The sequence below is a fragment of the Adelges cooleyi genome, unplaced genomic scaffold, assembly GCF_023614345.1.
Source record: "Adelges cooleyi isolate 19-005CV unplaced genomic scaffold, UGA_ACOO_1.1 ACOO_flye_CR_arks_rails_tigmint_CR_PRNA_21, whole genome shotgun sequence".
Lineage (NCBI taxonomy): Eukaryota > Metazoa > Arthropoda > Insecta > Hemiptera > Adelgidae > Adelges > Adelges cooleyi.
This window is the reverse complement of record NW_026095871.1, coordinates 12,448,560-12,469,758: the sequence shown is the minus strand read 5'-3', so window position 1 is coordinate 12,469,758 and position 21,199 is coordinate 12,448,560. Positions and strand designations below refer to the sequence as shown.

Below are 21,199 nucleotides of genomic sequence, written 5' to 3'. Positions count from 1 at the left end.
AAATTAAAATGGTTCAACTCGAACGTATATGACAAGGATAAAAATGTATGTTTTTTTTTAATAAAGACACGATTATTAATAAAACACATTTACCGATAACGGACCGGTGAATAATTGTTTATATTACTCGATGTGAACAATCCCTTTTAATTATTAATATAAATAAACAAATCTTATCAATATCACCTTTCATCATGGAGTTTGAGCTTATTACTGAAGTGTTGTCACTACGCATTTTTCATTTATATTTACCAAAGTATATTATATACATTTGTCTGCCATGAAATAAAATGATATTAGTAAATAAACTCGAAAAAAATAATTTAAAGCCAATGCACAAAAGGATATTACACGACTAATAAAAATTAACCTTTAAAATAACACAAATAATTTTGTTTTAAGGTCAAGTGCTTGAGAGTAGGTACTTAATGATCCTTTTTATTATCGACGGTTAAACATATCCGTTGTTTCAGGATAACAAGAAAAGTCACTCATACAATTTAAAAATTTATACAAGTATTTCAAATTGTAAATCCTCTGCACGAAGATAATACACCCATGGGGAAGGTCTTCCCTAAATATTAAATTGATAATTTTAGTCAATCAAGCTATCAGTATAATATATTGACTAGTAAGAAAAAACATTGGTAAATTTAACTGCATGAGTTATTAAGAAAATTTTACAAGAAAATGCCGAAACACCAGTATGCGAACATTAACGTTGCCAATTTCGGTTTTTATTCTTTTAGATGTGGATCTGATAGAATTTCAATAAGCAAAATCGTTTTTTGATAGCTAACGAAAACCATAAAAAAAAAGAACAAGGACACAGACACATAAGACATACCACAAATAAATGTTTCCTTTGTCCATGCAACTTTTTAATACTTTTACGTTTTTTTATTGTACTCTGTTCTAGTACTACTAGTGCAACCGACACAAAAAGATAAGGGGTTTATTATACATTTTAATATTATCTTTTTTATTATACTCGACCGTCGTAGACTTATCAGAGTCGTTTTATGTGTGTATAGGTCACATCCCAAGAGGATTTAATCTATACAGCGCCTATATAGTTGTACCGCAATACAGTTATACTTAATTAAACCGAAATGCCGGTCGGACTTAAAGTCTTGGGTACTCAGATTGAAGTTATATATATATATAAAGGAGGACCCTTGCAGAGCAATAAGACAATGTCCAACAGTTTTCACTGATCTCCTGGGAAACATAGTAGTCGAGGAATTCGTTCAAAGAATTGCTAGAAAGGTCTAGATAACTTATAAAAATACGAAAAAAAACTTTATCCGACGTCTCAATCTTTGTAAAAATACAGGCACACAAAACGGAACCCGTGGCTTACACACAATACATTGAAGCAAAAAAAAAAAGAATCAAAACATTATGTTATAAGTTATTATAAGTATAATAATTTACAGTCGTATAATATATTTACAGCCGTATAATATATTTTTAATATTAAAATTTAATTATCGGCTAACATTTATCTTGGAAACTATTAGTTGAGTTTTATACAATAGCGCATATATTAGTAAATAATAATTTTAAAAATTTGTATTAAGAAATAAAATGATTGGAATTAATTAAAAACCAGATCAAGTAAGAACATTGCTTGTAATTTATTGTCCGGGAAGCTATTATAGGATAAATGCCTGATTTTAATTATTGTAAAATCAATGGACATAGACGTAAGTGATGAGGCACTTACAAGTATGATTAATTTATAGAAATTACTACTAACTCGGTAAAAAAGCCAGTCTCAACAAATGGATCATTAGCAAAATAATAATTCCCCTGAAAGGTTTTATGTACTATAAATTATGCTAATCCACGAAGGAAAAATATAATGTTATCATTTATTTCGACAGCAGCTGTGCAAACAAATTAAGGGTGGATGTAATGTGTATGTTGTAAACAATATAATAGTGTACTATATTACAGAGTTATAGGTCGAGAGAGTAAATGTTTATGTCACAATTCGATTAATTAATTGCTTTTTGTTATGTGATATATTAAAATCAATCGAAATGAAGCGGCACCCGTGTTACATCATTATTAATATAGACTCGTGACATGTGACAAAAAGCATAGGTAGGCGAAGGGAGTGGGCAAAGTGTACATTTATAACCACAAGTTATATATATTTATGTAATCACATGTAACTACCACAGCTACCAAGAGATATTGGGTAAATTAGTCGACAATAAAACGCTTGTAATGGTATCCGACAGTTAACTAGTGGATTTGTGAATCGGTTACAGTGCCTAATAATAATAATAATAATAATAATAATACAGCGTTTCTGAGACGGTTGCTTCATACATTTTTTAATTTACACAAAAACATTTTAAGCGAACAAGAATTTCTGATCTTAAACTGCATCGTTACTCTTTATAAAAAAACTGTAGTATGAAAACAGATTGGGTGTCGCGGTCGTTGAAAAGTCGAAAGTCTTAAAAGCTTACAAGGGTTTACAAAGTACAAGGAACTGGAAAGGAGTAAATTCTAAGAAATAATAAGAGAAAAGAAACTGCCAAACTTGTAGTAACGTTGGAAAATAATGCAGAATGTGCAATTTAGGCATTTGTCATTTATACGTGGTTGAATGTGAAATTCGATAAACTAATAAATTAAAAAAATATACACCCTTTTACGGAATTACCTACTTTATTGACAATTAAAATTGTTTAGCTCAATTATAATTTTGTTAGTAACTTAAAGATTACCACGGCACTGTTATCTAATAAAATATACCTAAATATTTTAACGAACAAGATTCATACACTTTCGGTAAATCAGGCTGAAAAGAGTATTGTCATTTCAACAATAATTTTCAACCAAAATTTATCTTGATTCCCTATCAAGAGGTATTTTATTTTTTTTAATACTGCTAATCTGTTTATGATTACTAATTTTAAAAAAGCTGTTCATTTTCAACGATGTCGACTACTAACCGAAACGACTCGTCGTTTCTTTATACTATATACTATACTATAATATTATATGCTTACCCGGCCAAGATAAAGGCAGACAGAGAGAGAACACTATTGTAAACCGTTGTCAATGAAACAGAGGAGTGTTATACTCGCTTTTTTTTCTATTTGCGAGGGCGTGGCTGTTTCAAAATAGTCGGTGGTTTTAACGAGACAAAAAGAACAATGCTTGGCGACAGTTGACACCCGCTAATAACAGAAAATATCCAAAAGCGCAAGCCGAAGGCGGTAGTTGTGACGCAACCAACGTTGTGCGACTTGACTAGTGTGACGTCTGAGTAACTATATTTTCTATCCTAAGGCACGTGCTCTGGATGGCCCTGTCGATTTATTATAATAATACATATAATAATAATAATACAAATAATAACCGTTTTTGATATTTTTGGAATAGTGAAAACCGCAGAGTATGTTAAAAACTAAACGGCATAATATCAACGGTGTGATCAATCTTCCCTGTAAAACACCCATTGTTAAAACACCACAAATTTGAAATTTTATACAACGTTCAAACGTGTTTTATACATAGTAGGAATAGGACATCAAAAAAGTACACTGACCGATCTCAAGTAAAACTTCATGGCGAATTCAAATCTGTTTTCAGATCATTGGTTCAGCCTGTGCGATGGAATAAAAATGTATATTATATTAACTAAAATGGCTTTTACTCATAGACAAAATGATTTAAATTAAAAATAATACCATGAAGCTTATACAAATTAACCGATAAATTGACATGGTCGAAATGTATTAAAACCACATTTTTCTTAGATATTGCCTGTATAAAACTCCTTTAAAACCAACCGCATACAATCCCCTTAAGTAACGAATTTATGAATTCGAAGACCGAAAATTCTTGCTATGCACGCAGCAAAGAACATTTCAACAATTTTTTTCAATTATAATAGAGAAATGTGGTATCTTGATCATTCTGTTTTTATGTATTTATATATAAAATGTATACTATCGACGGTGACGCGGTAACTATATTATATTTCTCAATAAAAAATAATTGTCTTTACTTCTATCCAATATTTGTACAATACGCCTCCAAGGCAAAGATATCAGTTTCGGCTAAACTAACGGAAGAGATGGTTAAGCAAATTTCAGTAAAAAATGTTTTCAGTGATATTCCCGTTATCTAATATTTGCATAATAATATATTATTATATTATTCATGCCGGAAAATCATATCTAAAACTTATCGACTAAACGCACGCAGAAATAATAAAAAGACAAACACACTTACCCAAAAGTAAAACGTACACAATCCGGTCGACTTCATTGTTGAAAAGTTGTTTGTTTTTTGCACATATTCAGAGCCATTCATGGAAAATCTGCAAAAAAATATATGATAAAAAAACATAGATAACAAAATGATTGATTAACTATAAGAATTTTTTTTGAAATTTCTAATTAATGCATAATACGAAGTCTTGACATGACACAATGCACAGTTATATACGAATGTTTTCGGAAGGCATAATACGTTTTTAAACAATTGCATATTAAACTAATATTATTAGAAAACAGCAAATTATGTATTCCATTTGAAGTAGACTAAAATCTTATTTTTTTAAATTCACAAATGATTTATAAATTAATAATTGACATTCCCAACAGTTTAATCTATGGAAATAGGAATGCATTAAGTGCTCTGAAGGAATATTCCGAACACTGATAATAATAATAATAAGGACAAAAAGCAAATATTATGGCCAAGAAACTTTTTAAATTTATGTGTTAATGTTTTGAGATGTTTGCGTTAGCGTTCTATTCATAATCCTATTTTCTATGAGACTGTTTTTTTTTTGGGGGAAAACAAGAGTTTTTACGTTAATGACGTTAAAGTAACGACCGTTTAAACGAAAATGCTGTTCAAAGAGAGTGGCATTGGATAAGGGCCAAGTTATTTCAGTGTCAACAAGTGTAAACTTTAGGTTAGTGATCGAAGTCATGTTCATTACATAATACATCCCACATAACATCACAATTAAGAGTTTTATCCCACGCTTAGTATTAACTCGAGAGATACGTTTGAAAGACAAAGTAGTATTGTGTATGGTGTTATGTCAAGTACTATGGTAAACAAATGGGACAAATTTACATATATACAATTTGTTCACAAAAAAATGAACAACAATTTTAGAGTTTTGTTTTATTGTGTAATACATGGTATATTCAAATTACTGTTATTTTCGATTATATTATTTCGGAAATATAATTTACATTTATTCCAATTGTCGTTAAAATACCCCATTTGACTTGTATTTTGCCATTGCTATAGTTTAATGAATAGTGAAAAGTTATTTTGACTATATGTGTACATATATATTAATATATTATTATATTAATATATAATGTATTTATATATATATATATATATTATATATTTTTTATGAAGTTATTTTAAGGCGTAAATGTTAAAACTCGAAAAATCTGTTTGATGTCGGTTTTTCCCTTTCTCGACTCCGAGAGAAGAGAGGTGAACTTTTGTAACTTTTGACTTCATAAAGAAAACGCCAAATGTAAAATTATGTTTGCTCGAAAGAAACGTATTTCTTCTTCTTTGTTCGAAAGCCGTTCTTTAAGCCTTTCAGACCCAAATTAATTAGGCTGGATTTTTTTTTAATATAATATAATGCTTTATTATGGTGTAGTGAAGGCATTTAATGAATTACAAATTTTTTTTTTCGCCAAGTTACTAAAAGAATTTATTAGAATATATAAATATTATAGAAGATTTTAGATAGTAGAAATGTTCATAAACATTTATGAATTCCGCACTAGATCTAACCTTACTGTCAACTGATAATAACGGACCAAACAAAAGATATACCATAGTGCACACTGGAACTGAAAGGGTTAAAGAAACATTTCCGAAACGGACTTAAACAACATCTTTTGTTTACATATGTACATAAAGTATTTATTGGAACGCAGACCATACTGTTAACTGTTTATATATATATATATTTGTATGCGTAAACAAGCTTTTATGAATTCAGTACGCATCCCCTGCGAAATCAATAAATTAACAAGTAACATTCGGCATGGAGGTTAAAGTGTTTCCCATTTTAAGTGGATTCTGGATAAAAGCTTCTCTCTTTTGTCGAGCCCGAGAAACTCGAGGCCGTGAAAAATCCTTTTCATTGTGAACCTTACGGTTACTATTGAGGGCAAAAATAAAATATTACACACCACCATACAACACGTCTGACAAATACAAGTCTTTGCTCGGTTCCTTTCGACTGCTGCAGCCTGTAATCCTCTCTGGACGGTCAATAAAGGCCGCACACTGTCCTGAGAGTTGTACGCGTGTTTCGAACAGATTTCGTCCAAGATGACAATAAAACAAAAATGGACGGGACAAGTATGTTCATTACAACACGCAAGCACAATGAGTTTTAAGAGATTTCTGGAAATCCAGTGGCGTGCTTTTTGAAGAGGATGGGCCAGTGCTTTAACTATAAAGGTAAGCGCAAAGACCCTTATCGGAATCATTTTACTAACGAAAATCCTTTCTTAAAGCGTTCCAGAGTTCTATAGGCGAACACGTGTAGCTAATTTTATTGTGATTTATCAGTTATGTTGAATAGAAAATTATGTAAAATTGGTTTGCGTACACCAATGAACTTTCTGAGCCATAACTGCAAATATAAGTTTTTTTAGTATTTAGAACCCGTATTGAAAATTTGAAACGTAAGTGAAAACGTTTGTCTCGATTTCACATGAAAAATTACCTTACAGTCATATTATAGCCAGACCACAGCAATTACCAAATGTATAATATAAACCACCGTTGCCGCACAGGTAATTACTATTTATAGTATTCTCTTGGAACACAGATTCAACACAAATCCATTACTTTAATAGCTGTGCGACAGCCCGGTTGTACCCGTTTCTCCCGTTTCGCGCCGGTATCGTGTCGAGAACAACGAAAAGCCTCTAAATACAAAAATATATTAAAGGGGAGAGGGTGGCGAGGGTCGTGGGCATTTAGTGAGCGCCTCCAAAGCGTTATCGTGGAAACGCCGGGGTTGGCCATTTTGGCGTGTATACGCTGTGTGTACATAATAATAATAATAATACCTGCTGTCCGAGACGAATACAAGTGAAATTACAGTAATTAAAACACGAGAATTAAACAAAACAACGCCATGAAAACTAACGGCGGCGTTTCGAGCAAGTTATTGCACGGACCACCCACAGGGCCGGGATGATAATCATAAAAAACTATATTTGTCGTCCAAACGGGCAAGATGATTTATTTGAAAAACCCGAGGACAGAGAGGGAGAGAAGGAGATTAGCCCATTTATGGCACTAGAGGATTTTAAACATTTGTATAAAGCCAACCCCCCCCCCTCCGCCCCGCCCACCCCCATCGTGTCTTTCTCTCGGGCGAGTACGCTGATGAAATGTATTTGTTTGCAAGGAATATCCATACTTGTTGAAAAATCCGTATAAACACGTAAAAGTCGCCTCTCTCTCCAATACCGCAATAGCCACTGTAATTAGCAACAACGATGCTTTCAATGTTGAATTGACCGATATCGTCAAACGGTAAAAAAACACCGTAAACAATTTAAAGGTTCGCCGAATAAACCCAACAAACAAGTATAAAGAATAAGTCCGACGATTAACCCCGTAGCTGGAGTTTGGAAATAATTCTAGGAAAACTACTATTAAAAATATTTGTTTGCCGGCACACATGAAAAAGTACAAAGTTGTGGCGTTACCGGTCGACCCGGTCAGGTTGACCTGCAAAACAACCCCGAAACCCATTATTTTTAAGGGTTTTTTCAATTTTCACGTCGGGAGGGTTAACTTGTTCCGTGTAGTTTCTAGTTAAAACCACCGCCTTTATAGCACCAACTAAAAACAAACTATGCCCACAAGAGTTGCTGCTGATCAATACAACACCGTGTAACACAAACTGGCAATGCTAATGCGCATACATGCTAACGCCTAACACGCAAAAAATAAAAAACACACATCACTGTAGAACCATCACGGCTTCGCGTCGAAGCTCAAAAGCCATAACTTTGACAATGTCTATATATTCTACCAGACGGCTGGCACAATCACAGATTAGAGGGTCGAGGACGTGACTAGGGTTCCATTATAGCTGCGTTGTAGCGTGAAGAAAGGCAACGAACATACATTTCTGCCACTTGTATATTAAAATAAAGGAGACAAAAAAAAATGATTATGACTATTTAGAATATTCCAGGTTAGCGGTACACCAAACCGTTGGATTTTTCTGGCGTGCTCGTTCGAGAGAAATGTGTTCATGTATTAAGCCTCTAAAAATGAGCTTAAATTAACGCAGCAAACCCCTTAAGCGATTACGTACATAGAACGGCTGAAAAGAGATTTTCAACCGGGTTAGACGTAATTAAGCGCACATATTATAATAACGTTAAAACGTTTAACACATAATTACTAAAGAAAAAATAACAAAAAAGTTAAGTGAACCGTTTTTTTTTTTAACCGTAATCGAAACCATACGACGCTTAATATACGAGTTACATATAAATCACCATGGAAACGCGGCGCTGTGAATAATTTAATAATATAGAACACACCGGCAGCAATTCAAAACCATTTCCATAATATACTCATAATAATGATACGATGGTGGAAGCAATACGCAGAGTCAAATGAACAAAATACCCTGATGGTCACTATGAATATAATGGATATACTACCCTTAGAAGATTTACTAACGGTCATAATAATAATAATAATAAATTATAGATCCGTACAGAGGGGCATCTCACAAAGATACACTCGCTGTAAGGTTAGTTTATAATGCAATACCTATTTTACTTTCAAATATCCCAATACAGACCTTGTACCAAAGTATAGATTTATAGCTTAAAATGACAGTTTCTAGACATAATTAGTACGAAATTGGAATTTTATCAATTTGACTCAAGGCTTATACTTAAAATAATAGTAATCAATAGACCAGTGAACAAATACCTACTGGTTACATAACATACTATTTTAATCTACTGTAGAGGCTTTACAACCTGAAGGACCAAAACTCATAAACTAATGATCGATTTTTGACCTAATTAATAAGGTCATCTCTATTCAGTACGATTTAATCCATCAAATCAAAAACCGAAATAATTTATACCGTTTATTCAAGACTCTCACTATTATAAATTAAAATTTTTATTTTTTTATTGAAGCTGCAACACGAACACAAAAATGTTACCAAATTATTTAATTATAATACTGGCATTGTATTTGATGAGGCCTTTTTTTTTTGTTATACACAATTATTAAACGAATAAGAATAATTATTTTATTTAAAGGACGGTAGCCTTATGGTTACATTTCAATAATATAATTTACATATAGTTTTGAAAAATTCATAATCACAAAATAAAGGAAATTTTACAAGACAGTGTGTATAATATTACTAAGAAGAGAAAGATGGTTGTATAGTATTCTTATAGTGGAAACCAATATAAGAATAATAACATTACTTTTTCATTACTGTATGTATAATCTATTTTATAGTCTTAAGTTCGTGAAATCATACACGAAACCTAAATCTTTAAAGTAACTTTGAGTGAATTAATTTACAAGCGATTAAATTCAAAGCTCCAATTGTTGTACGAGTAGAAATTTGTTCTCCACCGTACTTTGTACTTGAAAAAAAGTTTTGAATATATCTTTTTCTTCGACGATCAGTGATTTATCTTTCTCTGGTATAATACAATAATTGTTTACAAAACGATCTAACGATTGCGTATCATTGAGAAATTGGATAAATTATTCGCTTAGTTCGCCAATTTTATCTTTGTAGCAATCGTCGTCTTCTCCGTTGTAATCAGATAAAACTAGTTGTATGTCTGTAGATCTATCTTTATAACACAAAGTTACCAAAACTAATTAATTCAGGTGAACACCATACACAATATCCTTGCGGATCCAGTTCTTTTAAAAAACGCAACGCTTCAAACATGTACTCAAACACCAGCCAACTTTTCTTTAATTGTTTTACCGCAGAATTAAATATTTTCCAGTGGTCCGTAGAATCATCAGAATTTTGAGTAGAAGACGACGGTTTATTTAAGTAAATAAAGTGTTACCATACTGTTTTAACCGAAAAACACATTTTATTTGTCTTGTTGCTATGTGAGACAGACCTAATTTTACCATAAGTGCAGTTATTTTTCTCATAATATAATATAATATACGAATAATTATTTTCGCTTTAATGCAAAAAAAGAAAGAATATAGGATATCTAGCTTGGTAAATTTCCTTAAGTATTGATTACCGTATTATATTTCATTATTTGTACTGGCTTATATTGTTTTAGTTGCGATTTTTTAATCAAGTGTTTATACTGTTATTTTTTGAAAAAAAGTTTCTTCAATTAAACGCCTTTCATGATGTCATAATTTCGATTAGATAACAAGCGTACCCCGGTCGGGAGCATAGACAATATGGCGTGTGTAATGCTCGACGAAAGTTTGCCGTTGTTGGATATTCGGATCGTTTCCACCGAGTTGTTACGCACCCCGCCATCTTATATACACACAAGCATATGTATTTAAATCCCCCTATCTTTCGTCTACCGCCCCTTTGGGAAAAGTACACGCGTACACACACACATATATCGTACATACACGCTCCGCAGTTGGTCACCGATCGTATAATAATAATAATAATTATTATTTGATGTGAAACGCTGACGGCGACGGAGGCCTTTTACCAAACTTCCGTTTTTGAATTCAAATGTTGTAAACGAATCATATATTACACACATGGTACATTCACACCGACACAGCGGTGTTCCCGTGGAAGTTAATAAAAAAATAAAAGCAATAACAGCCATGCAGCCGAGTTGTTGACCTGATATTTGATGGATGAAAAAGTATTTCGCCGCATGTGCCTCGAAAATGTACTGCATATATATCACGAAAATTAACCGCGCACACGACAAGCTCCAAAAAACACCTGTATACGTGTAATATATATATATATATATATATATATTGTGTGTGTGTGTGTGTGTGTGTATATGTATGTATGAATAGCAAAAACCACGGCGATAATAATTGTACGAATAAAACAACCTGAAACGGAACAGGAAGAATATCATACATAACGGGCGGGACTGTATGTTTTGCCCGAAGTAGAATACACGTATAATATATAATATGCTTTGTGTGTGGGGGTGTGTGTGTGTGTGTATATATATATATAGTAATATGGTACTTTAAAGCGTGCGCCACGACGAGAAAAATGTCTCGGTTCGCGTAGAGAGAAAAGAAAAGTTTTAAAATAAAATCCTATACATTATCCTGCGAGAGGATAACGTCCCGATTTTGACGTAATCATACCGTTGTTTAAAAACAAGACAGTATCTACTTAAATTTAAAATGAAAACAAATTAGATAAAGACAAAAGAAACATGCGACTATTTTGCACATTATATTATTATGTAGTACTTCATTATGTTTTTTATGTAATTAAAAATTACTGTCACATCCCGTCGAACGTTAAGACCGGCGGTTCAATAAGACCAATTACATTATTAATATAATTGACGTTATATTTTAATTTATTTCGGTACAACACAAACATCGAGCACTGCGTTTCGAAAACACAAGTAACGGCGCGGGTAAATTAAAAAACTATCGATCTCACCACCGCGGTGGCGGTCTGTCGATTTCGCGGGACGCGCAGAATAAAATAATAATAACAATAAAAAAGCGGCTGCGGCGGGTACTTATATTTTGCGTTATTATTAAAGATCACGACAACAGAACCCGATGGAAGAGACCGGGGCGAAGGGTAAGAAAAACGCGCACAATAATAGCATACAAATATATCATCAAACGACCTTCTCGCGTCTGGATCGACCGAGTGAGTTTTCACGTCAAAACGGTCCACACGGTCGAGGCCTAAAACGCGGCGGTTGGTTTTATCTCGATCAATTTTCGACGGGTATTACCCCACTTCCTGTCTATTACCGCGGTGTCGGTTAGTAAATAGCGAGAACTAAAAGAAAACTGGCTAAAAGTCGGATCGTCCGTGTAACGCACAAAAGGGTTGTTGCGCTGTACCTGCGTGAAATGAAGCGACGGATAAAGCGCGAACGGCCGAGAAAAATGTGTTTTAAAAAATTCAAATCCACCGAGGTTCACGGACGCGGTCGTGAGTTCGGGGCAAGGGCGGGGGTGGTTTTTTGGGGGAGGTAGAGGAGGTCCGAAACACACCGGGACGAGCGAGTACAGCGGCGGCGGTGGTACACGGCGAAAGGTGTGTCCGAAAAGATTATCGGCGTAACAACAACCGCCATCACTATTATATATATATATATATATATGTATACATTATATTTTATAGGAGTTCTCTCGGGATTCCGTGTTGTACTCCGGTCTTTTTAACCGTTGCCCCGGACTACACCTCGGCCACGGCCGTCTTCTCTTTGATAATACACACAAACACACATACACACACTCTGCACAGGACTACTCTGACGGCCCCCGGGATCCAAGGGTACACCTTATGGATGATAGGAGGCGGTGGTGGTGGTACGCACAACGCATACAACGACGGCCAATATGGACGGTATGACAGGAAGCGGGGGCGGGGGGGGGGGGAGGAGGGATACGGGATGGTCGGTCCCGAGGGAGCGCAAAGAGGAAAAGGATATGTACGGGCTGAACAGCAGCAGCGCCGGCGCGACTCCGATCGATACGATGCCTGTCCCTTCGTGACCCCGCCAAAACCGAACCGTAATTTTTTTTTTTTTTTTTTATTATCATACCCTCCTTTACTATACACATACACATATATATATATAAACACACACACACACACACACATTTTCCCTCATTCCGGTCGGTCTAACGCGGCGGTACCAGCATCAAGCTCTTTCTCCTGTTTGCATACACACACACACACACACACATATATAGTAAGGGGGGAGGGGGTACAATAGACGTACTCGACCGCACCGCGCGACCTGCAGCGAGGCTGCGACGGCGTGGAAAAGGCTGCGAGGGTTTAACAGGTGTCGCTTTCCCACGAATCGCGTGGAAAAATAATTATACTATATTGCGATGGCAAAGAGGGTGGAGGAGAGGGGGCGGGGGATGAACGATCAAATTCGTCAAAAAAGTTAAATTCACTGGAGCCGAAGCCCGGAAGAGAATTAAATATATCTACGGCCGACCGACCACACCATCATCATTCATCGTCATCGCAGTCGTCGTATAGTTTATTAATATTATTTTCATTATTAAAACTAGAATTTAGTATTGTAGTACGTTCCACGACGGGTAGGTTACGTCCGATCGGAATGGTATTGAGGCTATAAGCAGGACGAAAAAATATCAAACACAATAATATCTAATATTAAACATTTTAAACTAGACATCAGAGATCCCAAAATGGTATACAATTAATTATTATTATTTGCAAGAATTTTCAAGTGACCCCTAAGTTTTCCTCTAGAGCTATTTTTCGTCGTGAAAAACGCCAACCCCCCTCCAAAATTGCTCTATAATCCTTAAAACAGCGTCAAATTGATTGTTATATTATTCAATAAACTTGCAATTTCACATACTAAATATAAATAATTAACAATTTATGCAAATAAATAAAATGGTGGCATGGTCTGAAAACAATCCTGTATTATATTTATGTACTATTTAATAATTGTACTTATACTTTCTATCACTATAACATACTACATTCCCATAACTATAGTCTATAATACTTATTTTCTTTACCTGTTTATTAAAATTACCTAAACTGTGATTAAGCATTAATTTACAATACTTGCAAGTATAAAATAAAATTTAACCAATCAAATTTTGTGTTTCTAAAACCATCAAGTTTCGCTAAACTCTAGTAAAACAAAAAAATCTGAAACGGACCATAAATTAGGCAAATCAGTCCTAGACTGTCTTAAAAAGTATCATCTCATTCCAATAATTTTCTCACACTCTAAATGGGACTTAGAATGTTTTAAAATGAATGAAACTCGATCCTATTACTGCAAGTCAAATTTCAAAAGTAACAAGTCTACAAAATGTGTTCTAAATCTTCCTGTATCATGAAAAACTATACGGTTAGTTTAGTAAATTGAAAAAAAAAGGACGTTTAGTATTATAATCGCTAAATATAAAAAATAACCTAAAATGTATGATATCACATTAAACAGTGTTGCAGTGTTCGAACACATATTGAACGAATATACTGTTTCCATTTGCGTTTGAAAGCCACTTATACGTAGATGCTGGCATCCGGCCTTCGATACAGCAAAACGCGCACACACCTGAAGCGGAAAACCTTTACTGTGTTATTTGCCCGCATACGATCACACGACGTTTTATTGCAATCATACAAAAATACAACACTTTCGGAGGCCGAGTTAAACCGATTTTTCGCCCTCGTCGTATATTCACGTACTTTGGCGTTTTGTTCGGATCAAAAAGCGTATCGCTTATTCCCAACACCGGAGACCATTTGTAACCGAACCGAACCGGCGGCACCGCCGTGGTCCCTGGACCCGCCCGGTGACACTTTGATCGATGCCCGCCTCCGTGTAGCAGAGGTACAAGCAGGTATAATATATGTAGTAGCCGTCCGCAATAGTAATATACATTACACGAGTCGGTGGGAAACACATACACATATATAACTCGGCGAATTGTTCCGTATATAGCGTTTCCCGTCGCGCATTGCCAAAAAAAAAAAAAAAAAAATACAAGGGAGAAAAAATTATTAAATAAATAAACAGCGCCGCCGATGCCAAAACGACGGGAAGGGCAAAACGAATTGTAACTCAGACGGAGCGTGAAAAATCGAATTGCAAAAATGTCGGAAAACGACGATTCGCAGCCAAACCCGAAAGCTAATATGGTCTATTACCAGAGGCTAACCAATAGAAGACCTCGAACGCACAAAAATATATTACATACAAACGCACACCCACGGTAGCTTATATTGGCAAATTATTCAAAACAGTTATAAAAAAATATAATATATACTGTTAGACAAAATACTCGCCAGTCGACCCCGTCCGATAATATAGTTTTTTTTTTTCAACTTAACAAAATATATGCAAACACAGAAAACATCACTATGCAAATACAATATTTCTCAGAACGACAAAATACATAATATAGACATTGTAGAATTGTTGAGCTTTCAACAGAATTAAACGATTCTGTTGTTTACAAAAGACTTCATAAAAGTAACCCCTTTTATTAAAGAAATGAACGCGGTAATCGAAGCCGTTCATGTTCAACGACTAATTCGTTTTGGCCAACAAAAGCATTACTTTTTTTTTTTTATTAATATTTATTACCTTTCGTCCAAAAAAATAATTATTATAGCTATTACCTTCTCTTGTTTGGCTATTGTCTTAAACCCAAATTATTGTTTTCATTTTACTCGTCATAAAAATTAACAATTGATCTATATTATACTTTAGTTAATAAAAGAGGGACGGACGATGCCATCCATGGCGTATGCTATAAACCCCGTCGAGAGTATAAAATACAATTTTTTTTAAAGTCTAATATGTACCTATATTTTTATAATAAAATATTTATTACTTAACCCGATTGAATAGCGCGAATGGTAAAGAAGAACAGTTTACGATCGCCGTCGGATTATATTAAGCGGAATAAACAATTGTAATATTTAGTATAAGCCAATAAAACAATTCTATAAATATTATATGATATAAAAATATAAACTAAAACGTATTTGTCGGCTGACAGAAAAATATGGTCACCATTCAACATCCGGATTCCGGTAGACTATATCCATTGATGCACCGTACACTTAACTGATATGGTTACAGTACATTTAATTAAGTAAGTAACGGTTTTATGCACAAGTAGAGTAAAGATTACCGAGAAAAAGGAAGTAATTGCCACTTGCCGACTTCCGGATTCGACTTGTATTTATGGCGGTTTTCATCTGTTCGACAGGGGAACTTAAATTCAAAGGGTGTCGATTTATGCGGTTTAGCGGTGACGTTTTAAAAGAACGCGTAATGCTTTAAGAAGTTACAGAGCTGTCTCTTTTATATTTTGCCAATGTGAAAAATGTTTCATAATATTTACAACATTTACAATATATCATATAAAAAATATCTATATATGTCCTACGACGGTACTCCCATAATAATTTAAAATGCATTAACCTAAGATTGCCATAAAAAAAAAGTGTTTTAGAAGTTCTCGATAATTTTCAAAGGTTTTTGATACAAAAGAAATCTTCAAAATTCTGTTTTTTTGTTTGTTTTTTTTATTCTTTTAATAATTTACATTAAACTACTAACTAGGTATTAGGAAATTATTCGAAATAAACGTACAATAGAGTTGCCAATCATTATTAGCTAAAACTAACATTGTTACCTATACAAACTTGCTGCTTCTTTACTATTTACACACAATGGTTTAACGTTCAGTTTTTAATTTTTAAGTTAAACGACATTACTTTCATTTTTTGTACAAAATATTTAATGGGTATAAAATGCAAACAAATTGATTGTTTTAAAGTTTAACTTGTATTCTACAATTTTAAAATATATAAGAAGTTATTAGATAGGCGATTTTAGCGACACACTACAAATCTGTTGTAGGGATAATTTATTGGAGATAAATTTGTTAACATCCCAGTTTTGCACATACCTAATAGTAAAATAGGTATGTGCTATTTTGAGAATAGACGCTTTACCTAAACAATAAAGCGCTATTGGTTAGTCTTTTGTTATGGCGTAAAAAGGTTAAATCTAAAAAAAAAAAATGTTTGTCATTTTACAATTTTGTATCCCTCGGACTTACAGTAGGCCGAATAATATGCATAATATGTTATAATTTACAAAGGTATAAAAATATACACATATTATATTGTGTGTGCGAGTGTAGTTTTTTATTATTAATACTGGCAACTGGCGTCATGCCTGTATATTATAATAGCCGAGGGTAACATTTTATTAGCATATTTTTAATTCGACATTCCAAAAGAAACCAGTCGGTTTTATTTTTTTTAATATTTTTGATGTTGATATGTACATTTTCATTGCCTGCAGAATATACCGTTACCCGTTATATGACGTGTACAGCTGGTGCGCCGATATCGTATCTATCAACCGAGCCGTGGTATATACCGAAACCGTAATTGAATCTCACAAATCTAGTTTGGTCGAGACGGCCCGGGATACACGACACGTATGGCTCACACGACTTAACACGGTGTAGGAAAAATATCGTCTCGAGTATATCACACACACAAAGTATTACACAACGCCGATATATACCTACTGTTAATATTTAACGTTGTCGACGGCAACGGAGAATTGAGAGACCAAACCTGCTAGCGACGAGAGTACCTATCGAATTCACTTGAACACTATTGCTCGGTGAACTAGACCGGTATATATTATGAGATGCGGAAAGCGAAAAGATACCTCTTGTCGGCTTTTTCAGAAATTGAATCGGTGCTGTTTTCTGAGTTTCGATTGATTTTCGAATAACTTGACACCTGGCACACGACGTCTAGTTTGTAGCTAAAAATTACTAAATTATTGCACTTTTAAGTTTGCCAATGTTTGGCGTTATTCTCGAAATCAACATTGCCGACAAGACTTCTGTTCGCTCCACATCAAGTGTACAATATTATCATACTAAATGTAAAAAGGGGACTTCTAGACATTAAACGAACATTTACCTTTATTTTACCAACCTTATCGGTAACAATCAACAGATATCTCCTTTCGACAAACGATGTCCAATGCACACTATGCGTTTATCCACGGGTTGGGTTTCCAACGAACCCATCCAGCTGTTACCCGCACTAAGTAAGCGTAATACCGGAATATTGTCATTGCAAATGGTTGTAATAATATTTCGTTTTCAGACTATCGACACGAACGCGATAAGTAGTATATTACACATATATAGTCACCCACGCGTCACTATTGACGTCGGCTCGATGGAATAAATCATCATAAATGTATTAGTTATTTTACTTATTTACATAATGACAATACCATATTATAATACTATTAACATTAATATTATTTTAAAATACCCACCCAGATGGATTGAACGCGCCGACGCTATTAAATTGCCTATCCGGAGTGCCGTTTTGAAACGACCGCGACTGTTACAATAAGTTACATATCTCAAGGTCAGGTGAACGACGAATGTAATACATTTATGCTGGAACCATGGATAGAAAGCTATGAAGCAAAAAGGGTGCAAATGATAAATCGCATAATAATTATTATGATATAAATCCAACCTACGAATAAGAGGCAAGAGAAAAAAACAGCCGAGTAGTTTATCGAAACGAACACTAGTAGTGAAGTTGAGGGAATAAAAAATAACGCTTAGAATCTGACATTACAATTAACTAGTTAAATAAATCGTCTTCGCTTAATGGCATGCAAATGAAATCGACGAGTCAAATCATTATTTTTCCACAACTTCCTATGCATCACCATTTTTTTATTCGCTCCACGCATCTCCCATATCTTTATTTATCACATCTCTCACGATATTGAAAAATCTCTACGACGGACTGGTTAACTTCTATATCACCTTTGAAAATATAACGTTTTAACATTATACAACCAACGTTACATCGTGGTTTTAGTCGAAAAACATATGTAAGTAATTGGAAATCCATAGATATCGCGACTAGGCGAGTAAAAACGTACATGTTTAATGTTTTGCACTTACAATTATTATAAATTCACGTTGGGGTAAAATAACATAAGAATGTTGTTTTTGCAAAGCTACGAAATGAATTATTATAATGATTTTACTGTGCATCGACAAAACGAGTAATCTGTAATTATTAAAATGCACACCAATTGCACGCGAAAAGCTAATATAATGAAATATAAGGAAATTCGTTGGTGGACATTTTTATTTTAGTTTGAAGGGGAGGGACCGGCCTACGACGGTTTAATCGGCTTTATCTATAGATGACATTCGATATACTTAATTAATTGTATTGTATAGTTTTATTATACCATACAGTTTAGTCAAAATTCGTTTGAGAATAGAAACATTCATTTCGGTAGACGATTGGAGCAAATTAACCTTCACAGCTTGTAAATACAAGCATTAATGAAATCACTTAATTGAAGTACACGTACGGTATTTTTTTTTTTAATTCAATGCTCACTAAAGTTCTTATTGTTAAATTGGCCATATTCAATAGACGTTTCATCGACAAAATTAATTTGAAAATTTAGTTATTTTAACAACATTTTATTACATCGAGCTTCCCTAAATTTCGGTCAACGCTTTATGAAGGGAAATGCGAAAATCAAAATGACGGCCTCGCATAATCTGTATTTCATTTTGAGAAATTTTATAGTGAGCCTATACTATATCCTTGTGCGACACCCTGTATACGCCGGTTTTAAAACTAGAAGCTGTTAAATTTGGTAACTGTCAACCTACATACTTTTATATTGCGACGCACAAAGTGATTCATTGCGTGCTCTGTACAATAATAAAATATTATTAAGAGTAGGATTAATGGAAAATCCATATAGATGATTGTAACAATAATAATACACGAACACAGACAAAAGTATGACGCCACCGTTAGAAATAATTTGTGCGCACTACGACTAGTCGACACCTCTCAAACACTATATTATTATTATATTATATTGATATAACAATAATAATAAGACCTACAACAAAGTATAGTGTTACCAAAGTTTACGAGCGTCGGATAAAGAACGATTATTGAGATTTCGACACGTTTGTATAGATTGCTCCGAGTACTTAACCTAAATAATTATTTTAAGTGCACGTATACAGAGTAGTTTCCGAGCCGTCGTTTGTGTTGTATAGTCGAATAGCTAATCAATTTTAAAAGCAACAATAATACGAAAAACGGCCGCTAGGCTGGCAGTGACGTAACCGAATTATTTTATTACGGCAGGATAAAAGTGTGTCCTGCGGGTAAAACTCCAACTTTTTCTAAAAATTATAAAACATACATTTTCCTTACACAGATATTATATTAATCGTTATCGTAATATTGCAAATTTTGATTAAAAAAAAAACAAAAACTGTTGAAAATTACTAAAAATTGTCTACAATATTACCCTATCTGACTCTAATATTATAACTACAGATAATGCTATGGAAAGTAATACCTACCTACACAAGTTAACTGTTAATTAAAAAAAAACCTTAAACATTCTATTCCCAAAAAATGAACACACTTATGTAAATACATATGTACATTTTATATTAAACAGAAAATTATATGATGTACTTAAATTTTTTGAAAAACTTATTTTTTAATTAATAGCTTTGTTAAAAAAAAATTTAGTTCAGATCAATATTTCACCGAAAAGTTTTTGTCACCTAATATTTTTACTTTGCAGACAGAAAATCTTTTTTAGTTTTACTCAAATATGAATGTCACAATTTCGTATTCTCGAAGAAAAATTAATTTGAAACGATACAAATTATAAGTGTAATTTGTAATATACTAAGATAAAAGAAGAAATCCAAATAAATTAGTGTTTTTTTTTTTTTGCTCATTTGAAACCATGCATGAATTAAAAAAAATTAGTACCACTCTAAATAATGTCCTTTAACAACTAAGAATTTTTGGCTTCCGATATTTGTGCACAACGCGTAAGAGGCTATGCGTTCCATAAATAAGCACTGGTATGACACCTGTACACTATATGCTATCGATGTACTTACTCATATTTATTATACAAAAATTGTTTATAGCCCTGGTAATTATTTTTCGGGAGACAGCGCAGTATCTACCGCAGCTACCGTCGTATCTAATATCTAGTTATATTTTTATGTTATTAGCAGGAGCCAGGATGTGTGTGGTAGATCGGATGAACTTCAAGATTTACCGCACTCGAGTTTTAATTAAAATATCGGCCGCCACGTTATAATACAATATAATAATAATACACGGATACACCGTGGCGTTAGGGTGTTTTTGTTGCTAGCGACGGTTTTTCCTATTATAAATTTCCCATAGTCGTCCGAGGCTTTCACACGGATATAACAATTTATATATATATATATATATATATATTATATTATATTATGTAGGCCTGATACTTAATGTATTGTGTATGCATTATACATGCACAGTGTTGAAGTGCGCCGCCGCGGACAG

General features: G+C 33.8%; 2 protein-coding genes across 3 annotated transcripts in view; both read right to left on the bottom strand.

The window, feature by feature from the left end:
* LOC126834840 (neurocalcin homolog) overlaps positions 1–21,199 on the bottom strand; it is a 91,810-nt gene that overhangs the window by 63,964 nt on the left and 6,647 nt on the right. The gene's annotated exons all lie outside the window — the stretch shown is intronic.
* Positions 1–21,199, bottom strand: part of LOC126834839 (neuronal calcium sensor 2) — an 83,162-nt gene that overhangs the window by 55,696 nt on the left and 6,267 nt on the right. For both annotated transcript variants that reach the window (XM_050567031.1, XM_050567032.1), the window contains one exon: positions 4,264–4,351. The gene's annotated coding sequence lies outside the window, so the exon portion shown is untranslated. The remainder of the gene's footprint in view (positions 1–4,263; positions 4,352–21,199) is intronic.